The sequence below is a fragment of the Dipteris shenzhenensis genome, chromosome 26 (assembly GCF_047967505.1).
Source record: "Dipteris shenzhenensis isolate YYH24624 ecotype China chromosome 26, Dip_SZ_1.0, whole genome shotgun sequence".
In the NCBI taxonomy this organism is placed as follows: Eukaryota; Viridiplantae; Streptophyta; class Polypodiopsida; order Gleicheniales; family Dipteridaceae; genus Dipteris; species Dipteris shenzhenensis.
The window spans coordinates 43,096,504-43,114,351 of record NC_141621.1 but is presented as its reverse complement, the minus strand read 5'-3'; the positions used below and the strand labels follow the sequence as shown (position 1 = coordinate 43,114,351).

The 17,848-nt window shown below is 39.5% G+C and overlaps 1 non-coding gene across 1 annotated transcript; it reads right to left on the bottom strand.

Moving 5' to 3' along the window:
* Positions 1-6,628: 6,628 nt before the first annotated feature.
* LOC147885120 (small nucleolar RNA R16) lies at positions 6,629-6,710 on the bottom strand. Its single transcript, XR_015543605.1, has one exon. It is a non-coding gene; the product is annotated as a small nucleolar RNA R16 (small nucleolar RNA).
* Positions 6,711-17,848: the final 11,138 nt, after the last annotated feature.

Here is a 17,848-nt window from a genome sequence, read left to right as displayed (position 1 = left end):
CAAAATAGATATAAAAGTTAGTAAAAAATATAAATAAAGTAGCATCACTAGAGGGTAAGCATTTTTTAAAGAAAAAAGGAAATATGAGAAGTTGAGCTTTGATAAGTCATTGGCAGCATCATTTTTATTGAAGAGGGGATCTGCCTACCTGCCACCGTCCAACAAGCAAACATGATAAGAACTAGCTTAACTTTGGTTGGGAACACAGATGTCATAAACACCCCTCCCTTGTTATCAGAGTCACAATAAAAATTAACACTTGGCATACACTTCTAAAATTAATGTAAATACAAGATTGTTTGGGTAGAAGAATGAGTTTAGAGGTTATGGAGAAAGAAATATTGAAGCTTTGTAGAAAAAAGGGGGGGGGGATAGGTGAGAAGAGTGTGGAAGGGGAGGGGTTTGTGGAAGAAGTGTGGAGGCGGAATAGTGATGCTAGAAGGTATAATTATTAAACAACCTAGCTACTTTGAGTTTTTAAAATAGAGGAATTTTTATACAATTTAATAGAAAAAAAGGGGGGGAAGGAGAAATTAATGTAAAATAATATGGGAAGGGGGGAGGGAGGGGGGAACTACTGTAAAAAGATGTGGAGGGAAATTGAACTAATGAAGTGGAAGTGTAATTATATGGGTAATTAAGAAGAAAAGAATTTAAACAAAGGGAGGGGGTTTGAAGAGGAGAATATAAGTGATTAAAAGGAAATAAACAAATAAAGGTAAAAAAGAAAAATTAAGAGATTTGGATCTGGATGCAAACCTACAAGACAAGAGATTAAGGAGAGGTGGGGGAGTTTAAGAAGTGTCAAGAAAATAATGAAATTTAAAGGACCATAGATTACTGTGTTTGGTGAGAAAGACAAAGAGTAAGAGGGGGGATTAAAAGAAATTAATTGAGAGAGAGGAGGGGGTAAAAAGGAAAGAGATAGTTTAAAACATAGAGAATTAGAGGGGGGGATGGGTAGGTTAGGATTATGAGGGAGAATTCAAGGAAATAAAGGGGAGTCTTCAAGCCAAAAAGACAAAAGGAAAAAGAAAAAATAAAGAAGTAAATGGGTTAAAAGTTAAAATAATCTTTGTAGATGAAAGAGGGGGCTGAATAATACATGAAGAAAGAGGGGGCTTGGGTTGTTCATTAAATTAAGAGGAGGAGACTTGTGAGTCTATCTATCTATATGCATGTGTGTGTGTACAACTAAGCCAAGTTTATCCATCAACCTACCTCTCCTACCTCCCATTGATGGCAATGGTGTTCATCCCTGATTGACTCTTGGAATCAATTTGGGATTCTTGCCTAGAATCTGCTTTGATGATTATGGAAATTGTCTTCTAATCTTCAATTGATTAGCGAAACCCTTGAATCAATCCTTTGAATCATCTCAAGGTTCTTAGCATGATTCTCCATCATCTTGATTCCGCTCAAGAATCCTACTCTTGGTGGGAAACCCACCTCCAACCCAAGACTCCCACCTTTTGGAGCTCAAGTCTGGGATTACCTACTAAAACCTACTCTAGGTTTCATATCCAGAACCTCTAGGTTTCATATCCAGAACCCAATCGGAGTTTCTAGTTGAATCCGTATCCCAAGTTACATTCAGACCCCCATCCAGGTTAACCTCTAGTAGTCAAGTTGTTGTGAAGCTAGGATCCAGCACTCGTCACCTCCATGTCCTGTGCACATGGGGGCTCAAATGTGAGGTACTAATCTCCAACACCCCTTTCTTTGACTCAAATGTGGCCAATAGTCATATGAGGTGTTCCACTTATTTTCTGCTCTGTCAGATGGCAAATCCAAACAAGACGACGGGCTGGAAAGGACTGGAAAGTGGTCTGATGAGGTAAGACTCATACAGAAGGGCAAGAGAATGGCATGATCGAGGTCAAGGAGAGACTCACAATCACAAAGCTCTCAAATGAAACCTAAGCAAGGTGAATTGGATAAAGGTGACTTGTGGTGGTGTGCTCGAATGATGGAACTGAGGAGGAGTTGTCAGATGCTAACCACAAGAAGTGCCTCTTGGAAGAGAGGGCTTTCAATATCCAAGTGCAAGAAGCAACTAGGCAAGGTAAGTCGAATTACAATGGTATGTCGAGAGGATTAAAAATATGGCTAGGGCAACTGGTGGGGGGGTAAGAGAACAAATTCAAATTTTTACAAGATGTTTATAAAGTGCTTGTGTAGTAATAAGAAAGGCCAAGCTAAGCCAGAAGTGGAGTGATCTCATGGAGGTTTTTGTGATAAAAAGAAAAAGGTGGGTTACATTATTGCCTTATGTAGATGGTGCCCGACCGTGTTGCTATTGTCAAAAGTTAAATGTGGCCCCGATGAGGGGATTTAGCTTGTCACCAGGTAGATTGGCTTTGATGTTTTTGTGAACTCGCCCTTTAAGGGGAGAGGAGGAGTTTCGGTGTTAGCCAAAATGCCATTTGCAAAGTAAAGAACTGTTTAGAGATGCTGAAGTTCATTTTTTAGCTATTTCAATCTTTGTTTCTAGCTTCCAATTCAAGGTAGCATGCTTGTATTGCACTAATGATACTCCGATGAGAGGGGGGAGTGTTGGGAGCAGTTAAATGAACGCATATTGGGAAGTAATTGGATGCTTGGGGGTGACTGGAATACGAGTGAATTAATTGAGTATAGCTCTCACTCGAGTCGAGGGTTTGGGGGGGGGGGGGGGGGGGGGGGTGAGTTAGTTGGATCCCTTGGATTTGATATTGTCCACGCTTATGATTGAAGTAGGGGATGTTCTCAAAGATGAAGAGTTGGACTTGGCAGCATGTGTGAGATTACAAAGTCGTATTACTTGGCTTGCTTTGGTGGACAATCCTTCAAAATTCTTCTTTTGCAGTGTCAAGACAAGGAGACTGTGGATCATGTGGTAGATGCACAAGATAAACTCGTGTCTAAATTTTAGCATATCGCCTCTGTGTTAAAGAAGGAATTGACTTGCATTGTGGAGGGATGGCTTGAATGATGTTTTGAGGACTTATCTTTGAGAGTTGATGCTAATCAAAGGTTGGGGTTAGCAAGAGTCTTCTTTAACCAAGAGCTCCAGGAAGCCTGAAGACTCCTTGGAGTTTGACAATCCCCCACAACCTGATGAAGTTACTGCTAAGTTTCATGTTGAGTTTTGCAAGATTATGAAGAGGGTCTTTATGGCTATGCCCAATTGTGTTATGGCAAGGGGTCAACTTTTACAAGATGTTAATGTGGGCCTAGTCAAGTTGTTCCAGAAAAGACAAAATAGGCTCAAAAGTAAGGCATTGGAGACCTATTACCATGTTGGACATGTCTTACAAAGTAATTGCTAAGGGCTTGGTTGGCAAACTTACAACATCAGCATGAAGGTGGTGGACAGAGAACAAAATGGGTTTGTGAAAGCCAAAGATATCTTTGAGAATATCTTTAATGTCTCCTCGACTTAGAGAACAAGAACAAGTTCTCATTCCTCATTCTCTACCAAACTAGGTTGTACTAATCTTGGAGGATAAGATTAAGGTAAGGAGTGTCAATCGCACCATATCCTTTGTAGGGACAGTAGGGTCCTCTTGGATGGAGTACTTCTTTAGCCTTGGATGATCTCTGAGTCCTTGCTTTCAATGCTACTTTTCTCACAACGTTCAATGCTCGCTTGAGTTATCACAACTCATCCTACACAAGGTTCAAAAGCCACAACTACATTGTGAATCCTTGCATTAGATGCTGCTTTGTGTTAAGGCCTTTGAGACTTATGTTATTGTTGAAATACTCAACCACATCTTCACGTGTTTGACCTATGTAGACTTGAGACATTATATTTATTGTTCTAGCAATATTGATAAGGAACTTAGAAAGTGGACTAAAGGAGAAATGAACTTAGGAAAATGCAATAAGGCAAAGAAGTGAAAGCAAAATAGAGTGGCTAGAGAGGGAGTCTCTTAGCATGTGAAGGTGGAGGATTGTGGTTGCATTGGTGCCTCTATCAAACATGCCACCATGGTCCAACCCTAGGAAGCCCTCCTCCAATGTATAATGAAGAGTCAAAGGAGGAATGCAAACTTTTGGGCTGACTAAAATGTTTATCATGGAAGTTTTAAGAAGAATTTAAAATGAGTGGGAGCAAGTGTTAATGGTCTCTGGTAATCAAATCCATGACAACAACTAGTTGCACAACACAAGCTACGACATGAGTACTCCCCCCCTCCACCCCCTCTTCTCAAGGGAGTTAACATTTAGTTTTAGTCATCCTTCATAACAAATTCCTCTTTGTTTAAAAGAGATAAAGGTGTCGTTTCTTTGGAAATGGATTTATAGGTTTTCAAGAGTTTCTTTGGAAATAGATTTATAGGTTTCAAGAGGCCTTGCAAGCGCAAAAGGGTGCAATTTAAGCAATAAGTTGCATTTTTCTTTTTCTTTTTCTTAATACAATCTTGATTTCCCTTGCAAGGTGTCACCAAACCTAAGCATTTTCAACTTTCTCAACATAAGAACCTTTTGATTCATATTGATCTACAATGTTATATTGACATCTTGTAACCTTTTCATTCGTAGTTCTTGACATTGGAATGTTATCTTGCCACTTAATTACAGCTAGCTTTTTAAACATAAAATCTACCTTCGTTGTCTTTCGTTTACTTTCTTTGTTATTATGTCCTTGCCTCTAAATTTACATTGAGGTAGTTTGTCAACCTCTCCGCTTTAAGACATTGCAATTTTTAATGCAAGGTTGCTAGCATATTTCCTACTTTTGAAGTTTTAAGGACTTGCAAGTGCTATTTTGAGATGTTTACAATCGCCAAAGGAGGCCCAAACTGGGCACCTAAAAACATTCATGGGAAGGCTGGAATGGGCACCCCCCACTACATACCAGCTCCCCATCGTGAGATCATTAAAATGAGTGCTCGCAGGTGGGCACACCTGTTACACACCTTCCAAGTACAAAACTGCTTTTGTGGAAATGATTGCCCAGATAGGCATGGAGGTGAGAAAACCCAAATGGTGATGGTGATTGGCTGAATCCAGCTTGACCATCAGTGGGCAGCTAAGCTTGGCTGCCCAAGGAAGGCCTTTCTCAAGGCAAGACAAACTCCACGTGGGATTTTGAGGTCTAAGCTTGGGCACTGAACGTGTAAAGAGGTGCCTAGCTTTCTATTGGTCCAAATGCCCACCCATCCTTGGGCACCATTGGTGTTCTGGTCTCACTTTTCTTCATCTTCAGTCCTTTTTCTTCAACATGAATTCAGGTCTCCACCACCTCATGACTTCTAAGAAGTTGCGAGAGTACTTTATCCTAGATCTAATACACTGTTGCATGTAGCCCATCTAGTCTGTCCTGTTTTGCATCCTCACTAAAAGGATTGCTCTAGGTCACCAGTCTCACGTTGCCCACAACAGTCTTTGGGTGTACATTATGGCCCAAAGTTACTTTTTCATTTAAGTATAATTCTTACAAACAGATGTTTTCTATGCCATCTCTCTCACCATGGGCTCTGAAATGGGCATTTCAAACGTCTAGCTGAGAGGTCTCTCTCATCATGGGCAGTTTTCATAGTGCTAAATCCGATTGCTATAACATTACCAGTGTTTCAAACAACTTGGAACTTTTATATGATTTCCTGACAATGTAAAATCCAGATCTTGACCTCTTTGTGGGAAGTTCTACACCTACCCTCACTACACTTTTCACGTCTCTAATGCAATTTACACACCCAGGAGCTTCCCACATCATCCATCTCAACCCTCCTAAAAGCTACTCTGCAATCATTGAACACTAGATTTTTCATTATTTAGTTAATGGCCATCAGTGAACAAAGTTTTTACAGCTTCAGCAGTAAGCTTCTGACCGCATCAAAGTTGACCTTTCAAGGTCACATCATTTGGCCAACTTCAAGATCGCATCATGCAACGCATAGTGCTTCAAACAGTTGCATCTATATCACCGCTATCTAGCACATCATTAATGCATGTAACTTCTAATGTAGTCCAGAACTTAACAGGTTCTACAATGCAATTTATGCATGCGGATTATCTCATCGTCAAGAACTCTTAAGAACCTTCCGCAGCTTAAACCCTTCCACTAGCTTTCCTCTTATCTTAAACTCAACTTAGCAATAAGCTCAGCGTGAAATTCCTAGCGTCTCTTGGGCTTACTCATTACTCTGGGCTTCACCGTCTTCTTTTCCTTTGACACTTGTCCAACATCCTGTCTTCCAGGGGAAATGACACCATGCTATGTACCGGAATGTTCCGGCACTTAATGAATTCAAAAATTGACCTAGCTGACCTAAAAGCAACGACAACTTCGCTCTTTTGAAAGAGCATCAGCCCGAACACAAGTTACCACACGAATGACACACGAGCCATTATGAGCCGCGTGAAGAAAATCATACAGAAGGATGTTCTACTTTCCTCACAGATATTGAGATTATGTCTAAGAAAAACACGGAGATTAACACAGAAACAAGCTCTGTGGAAGACTTCCGTAAGCTCATTCTCGCAGACCACGAGAATCAGCATGTGAAACTGTTGTGGGCTGTGTGTCAAACAGACGAAAAAAGAAGTGGTTGCGTCAGTAACACGATTTTTTCAATGGTTTAATGTCTTTGCTTAATAGGCCTGACAATTAATCCTATATAGAGGAGAACGGTATAATGGCATCAGCTTGTCAGAGGTATGATTGACATCATCTGTTCAGAGTGTAGAATAAGATTTGATTTACATCATTTGCCATTGCGACAATGAGTCTCAAACATACGATAAGGGAGTCAGGTTTCGCAAAGCCTTTCAGCTATCCACTATTCGGGAAAGAGACGATCGACATGGCATCAATTCAGACCGCCCGTCTCAGATCTTCATCATAAAGGCTCAATGCAGCCATTGAAAGCGCTTAAACATGTAAAAGCAGAAAAACATATGCACCAGATATGTGCGGACCGTTTAACCCATTAGATACAAAAAAAACCACGGGTAGTAAGCTCCACCAATTCGTTCTTGCATCTATTTTAACTTCAGAGCACAGACTCAGAAGCTGGTTAAAGATGCGCGCAAAAGCAGCAGAGGGAAATGTAGAAACGACCGGAGGCGTTTGCTCAGATACTCTAATTTTCAGCAGGGACAATCAGAAGTCCAGACATAGAAAAGGGTTCTCATCTTTGCAAACGAGCCGTAGAAGACGATTGTCGTGCTAGAAAACGGATTCTTGTTCTCGGAAACAGCCGATCCAACAAACGCAAGCGATTGAAGAACAGATCCAAGGCAAGAAACGAACAGAAGAATGGATGAAACAGGGGTCCAAACTGAAGAAGAGAGACCGCATTGCCATAGCCAACTGATAGAAAAAGTGTACAAGTCTTACATGTTTTAAACTCTAACGAGAAAACCCTAATCAGCCACCACATTAACCCTTGTTATTGGCTTTCAAAACTAAGCATAATGCACCTCCAACATTACAGTATGGATGGCGCCAAATAAATAAGGCGGGGGGAAAGAGTTTTCCATGAGAAGTCTGGTGGGTGTAAGTGCCTCACACAGCAAAGCTAGATCTCAAAACAAAACAAAATGCAGATCCAAGCATCACTAGGTATAAGGCTAGATTGGTTGCAAAAGGCTATGCCCAGGAGACTTTCAGCCCTATAGCCAAGATGCCTACAATCCAGATGGTGGTTGCCTTGGCTACAACTAACTGATGGTAATTACATCAAATGGACGTATTTCTCCATGGAGAGGGGTTTTTGTGTGAGGCCGACCTTATGTATTCGACTCCCTACTTCATAACCAACCAGAGAGTGGAGAAGATATGAGGACCCTAACAGGCCCAAACTTGTGGGACTTGCCTCAAGCCTTAACTCACCACACTAAAACTCCATAACCGGTGGGTGCTCGATTCAAACAAGAGCTGCCATACCCTTGGTGGCTTACCCTAGTTGCAACGGGTTAGTTGGTCACAATTCAAAATATAGTCTCCCAATTATTTTCTGATAGCCTCATACTTACCTTCCTTAGCTTCTTTTGGCAGCTGAGTTGTACGGTGTTTTTCAAGCATTAATAGAAGCTTTCTTTTTCAAGAAAAAAAATGAAATATATTATTTTTACAATTTCGAGTATCCATAAAACTTTTCATCTGTCAATTATATTTTGGCCTTAAAACTTCCACAGTTTTAGGGAAAACCTTGTGAGGTGGAAAGTTGTAGGTTTCTCTATTTTACAAATGTAAAAGTTCTCTCGGAACACTGGCCATAGTTGGTTATGGTCTTATGTCATGGAGGGGAAAAGGGAAAATAGCGTATGTGCAAAATGCACCATGGGAAATAGCACACCATGATTTAAACCTCATAGTGCTATTTCCTATATAATGAATATTGCATCAACATACATCCAGTGTTGACAGTAACACATACATCCCAGCAAAATGCCACAATCAAGCAATTGTGGAGATGGGTTTGAGCATGCTTTTCCGGCGGGAGGGGACTTCTACGAGTTTGCAGTAAGCCTGGGAGCGAACATGTGGAATCATATCGCCGAAGCTATAACCGAGGGGTACCCCTTGGGGCCGGAGGAAACGCGGGAGATCCAGCACCTTCTGGAATAAATCGGGGTATGGCCCCAACGTTTGCCCCTGGCGTACTTTTCCCCCTAATCTGTAGCTTCTCTGAATGTGCAGCAGGGGGTGTGGATACAGTGAATGATGTGCTTTCCGACTGCCCCGGGGCGGCAAAGCCGGAAGAGCTTGCACAGGCCCTACTTGAGGAGGTTGGAAGCTCAAGCCCTTCCTTCCTCCGGTCTTATTACTCAGGACGGATAGCCGAGTATGCGAGCCTGCTAGCATACTACCACGGGCGTTTGTTAACATTGCTCTCCGCAGCCGCGCAGTTACTTTATCCCTTAGCGGGTGCCCCCGCCGTAGGCATAGATGAACCCGGAATCGAGGAAGCCCCGCATACAGAGCACGCCGTGGATGTAGAGGAAGCCCCAGCTGGGGGGGGAACAGGAGGAGAAAGCGCCTCTTCGGTTAGCGAACCATTGACATCCTGAGTAGCAAAATGACTAAATCGATCGTGGGAAAGACGACAATGCAGGCTTACTCATGTAAGAAGCCCAACATAAAACATTTGAGAGTTTTTGGTTCTACTGCCTGGGTGCTGCCTGGGTGCATGTCCATAAAGACACAGAAAACAAACTAGATTCAAGAAGTAGGAAGTGCATGTTCATTGCATACAATGACAAGTCTAAGCCTTATTCCAAGGAGGCACACGAGGTGCTGGTTATTTGGGACATAGTCTTTCAAGAGAGCTAGCCCTATCTAGACAATGAATAGCTTTAGCACCTATATTATCATCGACAATGCCCATGCTTAAAGCAAAGAAAGCGAGAGTTGGTTCAGCAAGTTTAAAATCACATTCAAAGGGAATAGAGCCATAACCACTAAAGAAAAAAACTCTACAAAGGAGAAAATATTTCCACAGTGGTATATGAAGACCTTGAAGGATCTAGGAGTCAACACTAAAGGCTGAAATCAAGACAATTCATGAGCCAAAGACATTCGATGAAGTGAAGGGCCCACGTGTGGTTCTTCTTAAAGGTAGCCATCTTAGTCTCCATTGCTTCCCACAACTTAGATAGGATCTAGTGACTAGACCAGTCAAGCAAAGGCTATTGGTAGTCTACAAAACTAAGTACAAGTCAGAAGGCACTCACAAAAAGTACAAGGCAAGATTGGTGGCCAAAGGATATTCATAGGTAGAAAGTCTTGATTATGATGAGTCTTCACTCCAACATCTCACATGGAGACTCTTCGGATAGCAATTGCAATGGTTTCCCATTACAAGTGGCTTATCTATCAATTGGATGTGAAGTGTGCTTTTCTCAATGGAGACTTGGAGAAGGAAGTCCAGCCACCACAGGGCTTTCAAAGGACCTTGGTGCTCCATGGGCTAAAATAGGCCCCTCGAGCATGGTATCAACACATCAATGACTAGGTATAGATTGGTCTTTCTCAAAGTTTGTCAGATGCAAATCTATACCTCTTTTTGGAATGGGACAAGAGAATGATACTGATTCTCTATATGGATGATCTCATTTTACTGGGGATATCAACAAAAAGATAAGGTAAACACTTTTTTTCATGAAGAGTTTGACATGACTAACCTTGTTCTATATTTTAGCACACTCGAGCACGGTATCAAGACCAATGACTACTGCTCACATATTGGTCTTTCTCAAAGTTTGTCAAATGCAAACCTGTAGCTCCATTTGGAGGGGGACAAGAGAATGATAATGAGTCTCTATACGAATGTCTCATCTTACTAGGGATCTCAATAAAAAGATAAGGTAAACACTCTTTTGCATGAAGAGGTTGGCATCAGTGACCTTGGCCTTTTGAATTTTTTTTGGGGATTGAAATACAATAGGATCATCTCTTAGAAATACTACCATGAAATTCTAAAGTAGTTCTAGATGGAGGAATGCAAAGAGGCTATGATGCCTATGGAAGTTGAGGACAAACTTAGCAAAGGCACACGTCTGAGTTGGTGGTTAGGGCAGAGTATTGACAACTGGTTGAAAGCTTACTCTACCTCCCCATCACTCATCCTAACATTGTATTCACAATTGGATCACTATGCCAATTCTCATCAAAGCCTCGAGAGAATCATTAGCAAGGTTGCTTGCATATTTTATAGTACCTGAAGGGTACTACAAATATGGGATGACATCTAAGTAGAAAAATTCGAATTCGTGATTCAAAAAATCGGACAAATGATTTGATAGGGAGAATCAATCGGGCAAAAAAACGATGACACATCATGTTTTTTTCATAAATCGACACATCATCCAAAAGTATTTGTTCGAATAAAATTATTTGTACGAATACTTTTATTAGTATGAATAAACATGTATTAGTCCGAATACATTATTCTATTCTTCTATTTAAGCTGGATGCAAGCCATTTGTGTGTATCTCATGCTTGGTTCTGTAGCCGAGCAAAAGAGATCAAAGACCCTCTAAGGTTGCCAAAGCAATCTGGAAGGTCTGAATCAAAATGGATTTGTTTTTGTATGTGGGAGTGCAAGGGTCTCTTTGTTGAGTGCCTAAGATCTCTTTTGTGAGTTGTTTTTGTGTATTCGTTTGCTGGTTGAGAGTCTTAGTTCTCCTCTATTAGTTCTGATTTGTTGGGATATTTGTGATCAAGGGCTTGCACTAAGGGGCATTTGTACATCTAGTAGTAGTCACATGTTTGTGTATGTGTGTGTGTGTCTAGTGAAGCACACTTAGTGCTATCTAGGATCATGACACAGGTGATGATGTAGTAGAAGGTGCCCTCTTCAAGAGGTACCAATGATTTAGGAAGTCCCTATGAAGTAGGGCTGATTGCCTTTGATGTAGGAGAGGTGCCTATGATCTAGGCCACCCTCTCTCCCACTCTATAAATGAGAGGCTTCTCTCTCACAATCAATAGAACACACATTTTGGTCTTCTCTTGTGTTCTCAACTCTTGTCATGTTGCATCTCTTCTCTCCCACCACTTCCCAACACGTGGTATTAGAGCTCTAAGTTCTAGAAAATCCTTTAGCCCCCTAGTTGCCACATCATCATCTTCTTCCCATATCTCTCCTTCTTCACATTTTCTTCCCTCTTCTACCCCGATTTTTCCTTAAGCTTGTTCTCCCTCATTTTCGCACCATTTCTACTATAGTTTCCCCTTCATAGGGTGCACCTCTGGCTCAAAGGAAATAGAGAAATATCCTCTCTATTGCCTTGCCAACACTTACTTCGCTCGGTGACATCATGTCCAATTCTCCCTGTGAGACCCTTTGAGGAAGATGTTGATGAATTTTGAGCACCAATGCTCCAGTGGATGAGGAGAAATGAACAAAAAACCAGTCCGGCTCGCTTAAGTTCTCCTAGGTGACATTGTGCCATTTTGCACCTGTCCTTGCTGGTGGCCCTAGGCTAGTATACAAGCTTCACTTTGGCTTCAAAAGCCCTCTCAAATTTGCTTTAGGGTGTTTGAATGAGGTCTCTAATTTTCTCTATTTTTTCACTACAGTTTTGGTGATTGGATGCTTGATGCAAGCTTGAAAGAGTGTTTGAGGATGAGTTAATGTCACTAAACTTTCAGCTAGTTATGTTTATTCAAAATTAAGCTCATAATTATTTTATCCTTTTATAGGGGAGGAAAAGGAGGAGGAGGACATAGCTGGAGTAGAGAATATAGAAAGCTCATCTCAAGAAAGCAAAGCTGCTCTGGCTATCCATCGGATGAGTCTAGAAAATAATCATACCTTGTAGCAAATGGGGAAGTCATTTCAAGTTAGGTTTCAAGTTTGACAACAAACTCTTACTTTTCTAGTCGATGAAGAGGACATTTCAATCCTCTTAGACTCTAAGAAAGAGGTTAACGATGACAATGTCATTAGAGCCATCCTCAAGTTTGACACAAACTTTTTCTTGACTTTATGCTTTTGTATTTCCATTGGATCAAATGAACTAAATTTCTTTTCTTTTATTGTAGTATGGTTTTAGAACAACTTCCCCTATATATACAAAGACGTGCATCTATGGTCGATCCTCTTGTTTCTTATACACTTAGCAACAAGCAAAAGACCATATATGATGTTTTCAAGTGGTTACAACCTGTTGATCTGACTAAGGCATGAGTTATCTTTACTGCATATTATGAGGAGTGAGTATCAATCCTTACTTAGCTTATCTCTTACATTGTGGAGGATTATGTCAAATAATAATTATTCTTAATTGATAATGTAGCTCGCATTGGAGCTTGGTGACTGTGGACATCTCAGTGAAGCAATGTTTCTTTGTGAATTCAATAGCATCTGTCCATGGCAGTGTGTCAGAGTAAGTATAACCTACATGTGTCACAATTACTTCAATGAGATGCATCATATGCAATGTGCACATTCATTTATGTTATCTATTTTGATGTAGAGATCGGCTCAGAAGTTGGTAAGTGCTATAGATGCACTTATGCAATTGGAAGGTGACTTGGAAGATCAAATAGAGTATGTAACATGCCCGGTAGTGAAGCAAAATGATGGCCATGGCTATGGGTGGAGAGTCGGATATAACTGCTTTTTGCTCCTTGCTCAAATTTTTAATTTGAGCGGCAGTGAGACCTCATTGTCAACATATACAGACTTGCATCTACATGCATTTATGTCATCTACCATTAAGGCATTTATTGATAATGTCGTGGAGCGTCCAGAGGAAACATTGGTTGCTACACCCATAAGTTGTCCTAATGTAACCGTTGTATTGGACGAAATGGGAAGATCTTTTGAGATCAGGGTTATCATTAGCCAGCAACCTCATGTTTTGACATTTGGTAGTGAGGAAGGTATAGTCCTCTCTGACCCTTTGAAAGAGGCTAATGATAAAGTCATGATGGCCATCCTCAAGTTTGATATGAACTTCTCTTGGCTTGATACTTGAATCTTTTGATTCAATATGCTACTAACATTGTTTATTTATTGTTGCAGTATAGTTATATCTCACTTTCCTAGATTAGTACAGAATCATGTGTGTATGCTCAATTCTCTCCTTTCAGTTGTACTTAGTGATACCAAGAAGATGGTAGATGATGTTTGTACAATGCTACAACCTTTAGACTGGGATGGCATGCTAGTTATCTTATGCCATATTATGAGAAGTAAGTATCATCTCAACCTTTCTTTTACTCTTTTATTTGTAATATTGTGTCAATTAATACTTAATATTGTGTCAATAAATCTTTTTTTCTTTATTGGTGATGTAGCTTACATTGGAGCTTGATAGTATGGGATCTTGATGACAAACATTGTTGGTTTGTCAATTCGTTTAGAGGCTTTCAAAGGGTGTTCAAGTAAGTGTTCTTTTATCATATCATTATGAACATGCATCTCACTATTTACTATACAAATTCACTTTGTCATATGTCATGATGGACAGGTCTACAAACAAGTTAGTATCTGCGATTAGAAAAATCAGGCGGCATCAAGACCAACCAAATTTCCAGACATGTATTGCAGTGGAGCAGAATGGGTGGAGAGTTGCCTATAGCTTCATGTTGTTCCTCAATGAAAATTTTGAACATGTCTCAATAGAAGCATATACAAAGCTCAAGCTATAAGATTTTATGGCTAAGACTGTTCACGACCTAACTGCTACTATTGGGAAACAACATGATGTCAATGAAGAACCCGAGGGAGCTAGAGAAAAATAAAAGACAAGTCAACCTCCTTGTGCACCACAGCCTCAAGCAAAGAATGAGTCTATAGTAAAAGCATTATAGTCTCCACTTGAAATAGAGACTCAATGCATTCTTCCTACACAAGAAGTAGAGACTCACTATGCATCTACAACATCACATCTTGCAAAGGAGGAAGAGATTGAGTTTATCTCGAGCTCAGCGCTACGAGGCTTGTTACAAATTGCACCAAAAGTAGAAACTCAGTGTACACCATCTACACAAGAAGTAGAGACTCAATGTACTCTTAGAGCATCATAGCCTCAAGAGGATTCATCAGACTCTATTCTGTTGTAAAGCATGTAGATGACCTAAGAAACATGAGTCCTTGAATATTTTTACCTTGTTTGTGTTGACTAATTATGGTGTTTTTTAAACTTATGTTAAATGTTACAATACATTAGGATATTTACTTATGATATTTATTCAATTTGTATTATTATTTAATTATATGTGAATACATAAGGGGCATTCTCTCATGGATACATAAGGGACATTCATCATGGATACACTTGATGAGAATTTGCGACTCAAAACAATAAGATTACTCAAATCATGCTATAGGGTCAAAGCTTATAACATTATAGAGTCATAAGAGCCACACTGCATGAGAATTTGCTACTCAAAAATAAATGTATTAGCAATTCTAATATGATCAACTCAACCCTACCAGACTTGTTGCATCATTCTTGTGTTCCATCACTTTATTTTATAGATTTCAATGTACTCAAAATCTATCGTCTCACATGTCTCGCATTATTCTCTCGCATCTACAAGTCTAACTTATTATATACAATAAATATCTCATGATGAGAATCTAATAATTATATCATTCTTGTGTTCCATCGCTTTATTTTATAGATTTCAATGTACTCAAAATAGTACCGTCTCACATGTCTCACATTACAGTCTTGCATCTGTTACTTCAGACAATCTAGTAGTCTAGCGTTCTCCAACCATCATCTTAGTGACATCTTAGCCTCTCCCAATTCTTTATTCTAAGTCTTTCATCTCACATTATGAGTCTGCACTTCTATAAATCCCTCTCTAGTTATTCATATTCTACATCTCGCCCTCAACTTTACAGCCAAACACTTCTTTCACTTTGCTTCCTTCCTCCTCTCCTCAAGCTTATTCCTTCCATCTTGCTTGTAGCCTTACAACAAAACACTTCTTCCACTTTGCTCTCATTACCTTCCTCCTCTCCTCAAGCTTACTCCTTCCATCTTGCCCGCAACCTTATAGCCAAACACTTCTTCCACTTTGCTCTCATTACCTTCCTCCTCTCCTCAAGCTTACTCCTTCCATCTTGTCCGCAACCTTACTCTAGAACTCGAGTCTACTCCCATTATCATTCTTGCACTCATCTCATAGCCTTACTCTCAAACTCTTCTTCCATCTCGCCTTACTCCCTCACTATCTCTTATTCCTGTGGTCCATATTCATGTAGCTTAAAGCTCCATGGATCTTTTTAAAGTCATCAATTCCGTGGAGGAAGCCATTAGTACCAAAAAAGAACGGATCGCCGAGAACGAGGTGAAGAGGGAGCAAAGAAAGAGACAACGAGCTCCATTAACCCAAGACGAAAAGGACCAGTTTGCTACTTTGAAGCGCCTAGAGAAAGAGGAGAGAGGAAAAAAAAGTAGGTCTACTAGCGAAATAGATAGATTACATTCATATAGGAGAGAGCTAACAGACTATCTAAGTGAGGTTACTTCACGTGTGGCTCGTTATGAGAGATTTCCACCCCAAGAAGCGCAAGCCATACGAAATCAAGTAAGTGCTATACATGAGAAAATTTATAATTCCTTACTTCTCTTTTGTAGATTTAACTACATTGATCATGATGAGATGAACTCAACCCTTGAATGGGTTGAATCTAGGATATCAATAGCAAATATTAATGCCTTCCACTGAGAGGCTTATTATAACTTTTGGTGTTTGTTAACACCTTTATAAATATTGTGAGAGTTTGCTTAATACCGTAACTTTTGAAGGTGTTTTTAACACCATTATAAATATTAAGAGAGTTTACAACTGCTGAATCTTATTTTTTTTATAACTTATATGTGTCACATTAAATTTTATAATCTTAATTTCATCTCCTTTAAAAATCTCTAAAAAATTTCTTGTTTTTATGTTTTCATATGTGCTTTGAAGATTGGATTTTTTCTTAAATTTTATCCAGAAACTAGTCCAAAAGTATATGTAAAAATGAATTTGTACATTGACAAGTCCAAAATTAATGAAATAAGTGCTTTGGGTATATTGTTTGGCAAAGAAATCGCAATCCTTTGAGAAGTTCAAGGAATGGAGGACCAAATCTAAGGAGGTAAGAAAAGAATTGAAGAGATTTTGCATCAATAAAGGGGGAGAACTTGAGAATTTACTTTAAAAACTTTTAATGCTTATTATAAGAAGATTGGAATCAAGGGACAACTTACTATAGCTCACTTATCCTAGGAACATGGGGTGACTAAGTAAAAGATTCTACAATCATAGAAATGTGGTTGATAATATTGAGTAGGAAGAAACTTCCCAAGGCCTATGAGGGTAAGGCAGCTCATGCAATCATACACATCCTAATAGGACAAAAATTAAGACAAATATGGGAGAAGCCCCATACAATAGTTACTATGGTAAGAAGTCAGGGAATCTCTCATTTGAAGAGTTTTGTTCTAAAGCATGATCAAAAGGATGATAGGAAGAAAATTGGATCCCTAGAGCATAAAGTGCAAACATGGCATACAATGGTGAAAAGTTAAAAAGGTATCAACTCTTTAACCAAAAGAAGATCATAAGCTGAGATGTTATCGTCAAGGACATGGAGCCCTAGCTAGTAGTCATAGCACAAGGAGTTTTGGTTGTACCCCACAAGCACCTAAGCTAGCTATTATGCAGGAAAGCCTCAAAGTTGGAGGATTAAAAGTCTATCCAGAACCACCAAAGAAGACCCGTCTGTGGAAAATTTATTAGTGTAGAATTCTCCAAGTTCTCTAAAATTACCAGTGTGGAAGTCTCTTGGTGAGGAGATCCTATTGAATGCAAAAGGACCCATTTCAAACCTTGTTCTCATATGTATTAGCACTAGGCAAGAATTTGAGAATCACTAATAAAGGAAGTAAGGTTCTCTTTCACAATAAGAAATTCATAATGTTAAATTAAGATAAGATTATTGCATATGGTGTGAGACATGGTATATTGTACAAGTTAGCAATGATGTAACTCGATAGGAAAATATGCACGATTACTCACAATGATGCAAATTTGTGACATCAAAGAATTGAACAGTTAAATTTTTAATAATTGTAGTTCATGGAGAATAATTGGTGCATGGTCTATCAAAAGATTAGCAAATGGTAATCTTTGAAGTATGTGCATATGGAAACCAATTACAAACAAAGCAAGAACTAGGGCATGTTATCGATTATATTTGGTTTAGATTTATATTGTAGCATACATGCCAAACACACCATGATTGAAGGGAAGCAAATATTTTGTTAATTTCATTGATGACTACACCAAGAAATTTTTTAATCTACTTTATACAATAGAGATTTGGGACTTTTGAAATGTTCAAAGTCTTCAAAAAAAAGGCAAATTTTCAATCATGAGGCAAGATAAGGTATT